Below are 7844 nucleotides of genomic sequence, written 5' to 3'. Positions count from 1 at the left end.
GCCAGACAGATGCTCCTCTAGGGTGTGATTTTTCTTCTGCTGTTTTTGATTCCGTTTTCAATTTTTATATTTATTTTGTGACTCTACATGATCATGAACCTACAAAGACATATAACTAAGGAAAATATAGTTAGATAAATAAAAATTGGGTTGCCTCCCAACAAGCGCTTCTTTAATGTCAATAGCTTGACATTGGGCTCTCATGGAGCCTCACAGATGTGCAGAGCTTTGTTGAGACTCTCCAACACCAAACTTAGAGTTTGGATATGGGAGTTCAACACCAAACTTAGAGTTTGGTTGTGGCCTCCCAACACCAAACTTAGAGTTTGACTGTGGGGGCTCTGGTTGACTCTGCTTTGAGAGAAGCTTTTTCTGCTTCCTCTCCATGGTTGCAGAGGGAGATCCTTGAGTTTTAAACACAAGGGAGTCCTTATTCCATTGAAGGGCTATTTCACCTCTGTCAACATCAATCACAGCTCTTGCTGTGGCCAGGAAAGGTCTTCCTAGGATGATGGATTCATCCTCTTCCTTTCCAGTATCCAGGACTATGAAATCAGCAGGGATGTAAAGGCCTTCAACCTTTACTAACACGTCCTCTACTTGTCCATAAGCCTGTTTTCTTGAATTGTCTGCCATCTCTAATGAGATTTTAGCAGCTTGCACCCCATAGATTCCCAGTTTCTCTATTACAGAGAGGGGAATGAGGTTTATTCCTGAACCAAGGTCACATAAAGCCTTAAAGATCATGGTGCCTATGGTACAGGGTATTATGAACTTTCCAGGATCCTGTCTCTTCTGAGGCAATGTCAGTTGATCCAGATCACTTAGTTCATTGATGAACAAGGGAGGTTCAACTTCCCAAGTATCAATGCCAAATAATTTGGCATTCAGCTTCATGATTGCACCAAGAAACTTGGCAGTTTGCTCTTCAGTAACATCCTCATTCTCTTCAGAAGAGGAATACTCATCAGAGCTCATGAAGGGCATAAGGAGGTTCAATGGAATCTCTATGGTCTCTAGATGAGCCTCAGAGTCCTTTGGTTCCTCAGAGGGAAGCTCCTTATTGATCACTAGACGTCCCAGGAGGTCTTCCTCCTTGGGATTCACGTCCTCCACTCCCCTAGTAGGTTCGGCCATGGTGCTTATGTCAATGGCCTTGCACTCTCCTTTTGGGTTCTCTTCTGTATTGCTTGGGAGAGTACTAGGAGGGATTTCAGTGACCCTCTTACTCAGCTGGCCCACTTGTGCTTCCAAATTTCTAATGGAAGACCTTGTTTCATTCATAAAACTTACAGTGGCCTTAGACAGATCAGAGACCAAGTTTGCCAAATTAGAAGTATTTTGTTCAGAGTTCTCTGTCTGTTGCTGAGTGGATGATGGAAAAAGTTTATTATTGTTAAACCTGTTTCTTCCACTATTATTAAAGCCTTGTTGAGGCTTTTGATCCTTCCATGAGAAATTTGGATGATTTCTCCATGATGAGTTATAGGTGTTTCCATAAGGTTCACCTAAATAATTTACCTTTGCTATTGCAGGGTTTTCAGGATCATAAGCTTCTTCTTCAGAAGATGCCTCTTGAGTACTGTTGGATGCAGCTTGCATTCCATGCAGACTCTGAGAGATCATATTGACTTGCTGAGTCAATATTTCATTCTGAGCCAATATGGCATTCAGAGTATCAACTTCAAGAACTCCCTTCTTCATAGGCGTCCCATTGCTCACAGGATTCCTTTCAGAAGTGTACATGAACTGGTTATTAGCAACCATGTCAATGAGTTCTTGAGCTTCTGCAGGCATTTTCTTCAGGTGAATGGATCCACCTGCAGAGGTATCCAATGACATCTTAGATAACTCAGACAGACCATCATAGAATATATCCAGGATGGTCCATTCTGAAAGCATGTCAGAAGGACACTTTTTGGTCAGTCCTTTGTATCTCTCCCAAGCTTCATAGAGGGATTCACCTTTTTTCTGTCTGAAGGTTTGAACATCCACTCTAAGCTTGCTCAGCTTTTGAGGAGGAAAGAACTTGGCTAGGAAAGCCTTGACCAGCTTATCCCAAGAGTTCAGACTATCCTTAGGTTGAGAGTCCAACCATACTCTAGCTCTGTCTCTTACAGCAAAAGGGAAAAGCATGAGCCTGTAGACTTCAGGATCTACTCCATTAGTCTTAACAGTATCACATATCTGCAAGAACTCAGTTAAGAACTGAAAAGGATCTTCAGATGGAAGTCCATGAAACTTGCAGTTCTGCTGCATCAGAGAAACTAATTGAGGTTTCAGCTCAAAGTTGTTTGCTCCAATGGCAGGAATGGAGATGCTTCTTCCATGTAAATTGGAATTAGGTGCAGTAAAGGCACCAAGCATCTTCCTTACATTATTATTATTTTCGGCTGCCATCTCCTCTTCCTGTTCGAAAATTTCTGAAAGGTTATCTCTGGATTGTTGTATTTTAGCTTCTCTTAGTTTCCTTTTTAGAGTCCTTTCAGGTTCTGGATCTGCTTCCACAAGAATGTTCTTATCCTTGCTCCTGCTCATATGACAAAGAAGAGGGCACAGAAAAATAATAATAATAATAATATGGATCCTTTATACCACAGTATAGGGATCCCTGTGTGAGTAGAAGAAGAGGGGGGACAAAGAATGTAATATAATGGAAGAAACCCAACTGTGAGGATGGCAGAGATGTGAGATGAGATGTTAGTAGATGAATAAATAAATAGAATAAGATGAGAGATAAGGAATTTTCGAAAATAGTTTTTGAAAAAGAGTTAGTGATTTTTGAAAATAGTTTTTGAAAAATGTTAGTAATTTTCGAAAATTAAGATTTAAAAATTAAAAATTAAAATAATTAATAAGTTAAAAAGAAATTTTGAAAAAGGGGGAAGATATTTTCGAAAATGAGAGAGAGAGAGTTAGTTAGGTAGTTTTGAAAAAGTTAAGAAACAAACAAAAAGTTAGTTAGTTAGTTGAAACAAATTTGAAAATCAATTTTGAAAAGATAAGAAGTTAAGAAGTTAGAAAAGATATTTTGAAACCAACTTTTTGAAAAAGGTAAGATAAGAAGATATTTTAGAAATTAGTTTTGAAAAAGATTTGATTTTTAAAATCTCAATTAAAGACTTGATTCATAAGAAATCACAAGATATGATTATAGAACTTAAAGTTTGAATCTTTCTTAACAAGCAAGTAACAAACTTCAAATTTTTGAATCAAAACATTAATTGATTATGTTATTTTCAAAAATTTGATATGAAAATAAGAAAAAAGATTTTTGAAAAATATTTTTAGAATTTTCAAAAATAACTAAGAAAAATGAAAAAGATTTGATTTTTGAAAAAGATTTTGAAAAAGATAAGATGTTCAAATTGAAAATTTGATTTGACTCATAAGAAACAATTTGATTTTAAAAATTTTTGAAAAAGTCAATCCAAATTTTTGAATTTGATGAGAGAAAAAGGGAAAGATATTTTTTGATTTTTGAATTTTTATGATGAGAGAGAAAAACAAGAAAAATGATGCAATGCATGAAAGTTATGGATCAAAACAATGAATGCATGCAAGAATGCTATGAATGTCAAGATGAACACCAAGAACACTATGAATGTCAAGATGAACATCATAGACACAATTTTGAAAAACTTTTGATGCAAAGAAAACATGTAAGACACCAAACTTAGAATTCTTTAATGCTTACGCACTAAGAATTCAAGAATGCATATGAAAAACACCATACAACACAAAACAAAAAATCGTCAAGATCAAACAAGAAGACTTACCAAGAACAACTTGAAGATCATGAAGAACACTATGAATGCATGAAATTTTCGAAAAATGCAAGATGCACATGCAATTGACACCAAACTTATAACATGACTCAAGACTCAAACAAGAAACACAAAAATTGTTTTTGATTTTTATGATTTTCTATTTTTTTTTTGGATTTTTCGAAAAATTAATTGAAAAAGAAAAATAAGGATTCCAAAATTTTTAATATGAATTCCAGGAATCTTGCATTCTTAGTCTAAAGCTTCAGTCCAGGAATTAGACATGGCTCACTAGCCAGCCAAGCCTTCAATGAAAGCTCCGGTCCAAAACACTAGACATGGCCAATGGCCAGCCAAGCTTCAGCATGTAATTCAGACATGACACGCCTGACATACTCATTCCCAAAGGAATTAGACATGGCTTTACAGCCAGCCAGGCTTCAACATGCTTCATGAAACACTAGAATTCATTCTTAAAAATTTTGAATAAAATATTTTTTTTGAAAACAATTTTATATTATTTTCGAAAACAGATGAGAAAATTTTAGAAATATTTTTGAAAAATTTTTGAAAATAAAATAAAAAGAAAATTACCTAATCTGAGCAACAAGATGAACCGTCAGTTGTCCAAACTCGAACAATCCCCGGCAACGGCGCCAAAAACTTGGTGTTGTTGCCGGATCCAAACTTGGCACTGATGTTACCGGACCAAAAGCTTGCCGAAAACTCAAACAATCCCCGGCAACGGCGCCAAAAACTTGGTACGCGGAATCGTGATTACACTTTAATTATGTAAAATTCATCGCTCTTTCTTTCCCTGGTAATGGCGCCTAAAACATGATGCCAAGACCACGGTTCACAACTCCGTGTAACTGACCAGCAAGTGCACTGGGTCGTCCAAGTAATACCTTACGTGAGTAAGGGTCGAATCCCACGGAGATTGTTGGTATGAAGCAAGCTGTGGTCACCTTGCAAATCTCAGTTAGGCAGATATAAATTGATAATGGTGTTTTCGAATTTAATATAATAAAATAGGGATAGAAATACTTATGTAATTCATTGGTAGGAATTTCAGATAAGCGAATGGAGATGCTTTTATTCCTCTGAACCTCTGCTTTCCTGCTATCTTCATCCAATCAGTCTTACTCCTTTCCATGGCTGGCTTTATGTGATACATCACCACTGTCAATGGCTACTTTCGGTCATCTCTCGAGAAAATGATCCAATGCCCTGTCACGGCACGGCTAATCGTCTGGAGGCATCACCCTTGTCAATGGCTTCATCTTATCCTCTCAGTGAAAATGGTCAATGCACCCTGTCACGGCACGGCTATTCATCTGTCGGTTCTCGATCATGCTGGAATAGGATTTACTATCCTTTTGCGTCTGTCACTAACGCCCTGCAATCGCGAGTTTGGAGCTCGTCACAGTCATTCATTCATTGAATCCTACTCGGAATACCACAGACAAGGTTTAGACTTTCCGGATTCTCTTGAATGCCACCATCATTCTAGCTTACGCCACGAAGATTCTGATTAAGAGATCTAAGAGATACTCATTCAGTCGAAGGTAGAACGGAAGTGGTTGTCAGGCACGCGTTCATAGGGAATGATGATGATTGTCACGTTCATCACATTCAAATTGAAGTACGAATGAATATCTTAGAAGCGAAATAAGATGAATTGAATAGAAAAAAGTAGTATTTTGCATTAATCTTTGAGGAACAGCAGAGCTCCACACCTTAATCTATGGAGTGTAGAAACTCTACCGTGAAAATACATAAGTGAAAGGTCCAGGCATGGCCGAGATGGCCAGCCCCCAAAACGTGATCAAAGGATCATAAGATAATCCAAAGATCCAAAGATGGTCAAAAAGACGTCTAATACAGTAGTGAAAGGTCCTATTTATAATAAACTAGCTACTAGGGTTTACATGAGTAAGTAATTGATGCATAAATCCACTTCCGGGGCCCACTTGGTGTGTGCTTGGGCTGAGCTTGAGTGTTGCATGTTTAGAGGTCCTTCTTGGAGTTGAACGCCAGTTTTTGTGCCAGTTTGGGCGTTCAACTCTGGTTTTGGATCCTTTTCTAGCGCTGGACGCCAGATTTGGGCAGTAAGCTGGCGTTGAACGCCAGTTTACGTCATCTATTCTTGGCCAAAGTATGGACTATTATACATTTCTGGAAAGCCCTGGATGTCTACTTTCCAACGAAATTGGAAGCGTGCCATTTCGAATTCTGTAGCTTCAGAAAATCCACTTTGAGTGCAGGAAGGTCAGAATCCAACAGCATCAGCAGTCCTTCTTCAACCTCTGAATTTGATTTCTACTCAAGTCCCTCAATTTCAGCCAGAAAATATCTGAAATCATAGAAAAACACACAAACTCATAGTAAAGTCCAGAAATGTGAATTTAACATAAAAACTAATGAAAACATCCCTAAAAGTAACTAGATCCTACTAAAAACATACTAAAAATAATGTCAAAAAGCGTATAAATTATCCGCTCATCATCCATCCAAACCCAATTTGGTCCAGCATGAGAAAGCATTTCTAGCATGATCTCTTCATTCCTCTTTCAAGGTTCAGAAGAGATCCAAGTTTGAATAGTTTCTTTTCCAAGATAACTACCCAATTGGATAAAGATCGAAAGCTTTCAAGTAAAATCAAGAGAGAAGATAGAAGAAGAATAATGAAAATTAGTATTGATCCATCAAATTACAACAGAGCTCCCTAACCCAATGAAAGGGGTTTAGTTGTTCATAGCTCTAAAAAATGAAAACAAAGATGGAGAATACATGATGAAACTAGAAGTACAGAGAAAGTAAAATACAGAGAGTAGTTCTATGCCAAGAGGCCCCCTATATTTTTTCAACTCCCTTTTTAATTCAAAGCTACTCCTATATATACTACTCTTCTGTTCTTCTAGTTGATTCTTCAAGTCTTGGGTATGGGCCTTTGGATCTTGAGTTTGAAGCAGTTCTCTTCTTCATTGGGCTCAGCTTTGCTTGCAGAGAGAAAGTTTGAAGTGAGCAGAGACTTTAGCTCAGGACGTTAGTGGTGTTAACGTTTAAGTGGAAATGTGGGTTCGAGAACGTTAGTGACAATCACCTTTTTCACTAACGTTCCTCACTAAAGTAAGAGCCACGTTAACTTCAACGTTAGTGGCACAAACGTTGCCACTAACGTTGCCTCTTTGTCCTTCGCACATGTTATTGGGACTTACCTTTCCCAATAACGTTGAGAAGTCTCCCCCTTCCCTACGTTAGAGTCCACGTTAACTTAGTTAACGTGGCTCTTTTAACGTAGGCTTGCCAACCTTCGAGAACGTTAGTGACACTTACCATTGTCACTAACGTTCCAATATGCCCCTATTTCTCACGTTAGAGTCCACGTTAACTAGGTTAACGTGGCTTCTAACGTGGCCATGCTAGCCATCTCCAACGTTAGTGACAAAGTTGAGTGTCACTAACGTTGGCTCATCATTCCCTTATCCACGTTAGCTTCCACGTTAACTAAATTAACGTGGGAGTTAACGTGGCTCATAGTGGCTTGTGTGGGCTCATTCCAACGTTAGTGACAATGTTTGGTGTCACTAACGTTGTCGACCACCTTGGTTTTTCACGTTAGCTTCCACGTTAACTAGGTTAACGTGGGAGTTAACGTGGCTTATTGTGACTTGGCCAATGTTAGTGATAAAGTTGAATGTCACTAACGTTGGCTTCCCCTTTTACTTCTTAATGTTAGAGGCCACGTTAACTAAGTTAACGTGGCAACTAACGTGGCCACTTATGAGCTTGGTCCAACGTTAGTGATAATATTAAGTGTCACTAACGTTGGCTCCATTTCCTTTCTTCCACGTTAGAGTTCACGTTAACTTAGTTAATGTGATTCTTAACGTGGGCAATGATGGCTTCGAGAGCGTTATTGGCAATTACTTTTCTCATTAACTTTGCAAGTTACTCCCATGCCACGTTAGTGTTAACGTTAGTGCAACTAACGTAGCTACTAATGTGGTTCTTCTTTGCTTCCTTTGTCCTGAAATCAAGCAATAAAGTGTATCAAAGTTCTAGTCCAAGTCA

General features: G+C 38.2%; 1 non-coding gene across 1 annotated transcript; it reads left to right on the top strand.

The window, feature by feature from the left end:
• Nucleotides 1–1896: 1896 nt before the first annotated feature.
• On the top strand, nucleotides 1897–2004 carry LOC112782157 (small nucleolar RNA R71). Its single transcript, XR_003192894.1, has one exon. It is a non-coding gene; the product is annotated as a small nucleolar RNA R71 (small nucleolar RNA).
• The last annotated feature ends 5840 nt before the right edge of the window (nucleotides 2005–7844 follow it).

This window comes from Arachis hypogaea, chromosome 19 (assembly GCF_003086295.3).
Source record: "Arachis hypogaea cultivar Tifrunner chromosome 19, arahy.Tifrunner.gnm2.J5K5, whole genome shotgun sequence".
NCBI classification, from domain to species: domain Eukaryota; kingdom Viridiplantae; phylum Streptophyta; class Magnoliopsida; order Fabales; family Fabaceae; genus Arachis; species Arachis hypogaea.
This window is presented reverse-complemented; position numbering and strand designations above follow the sequence as displayed.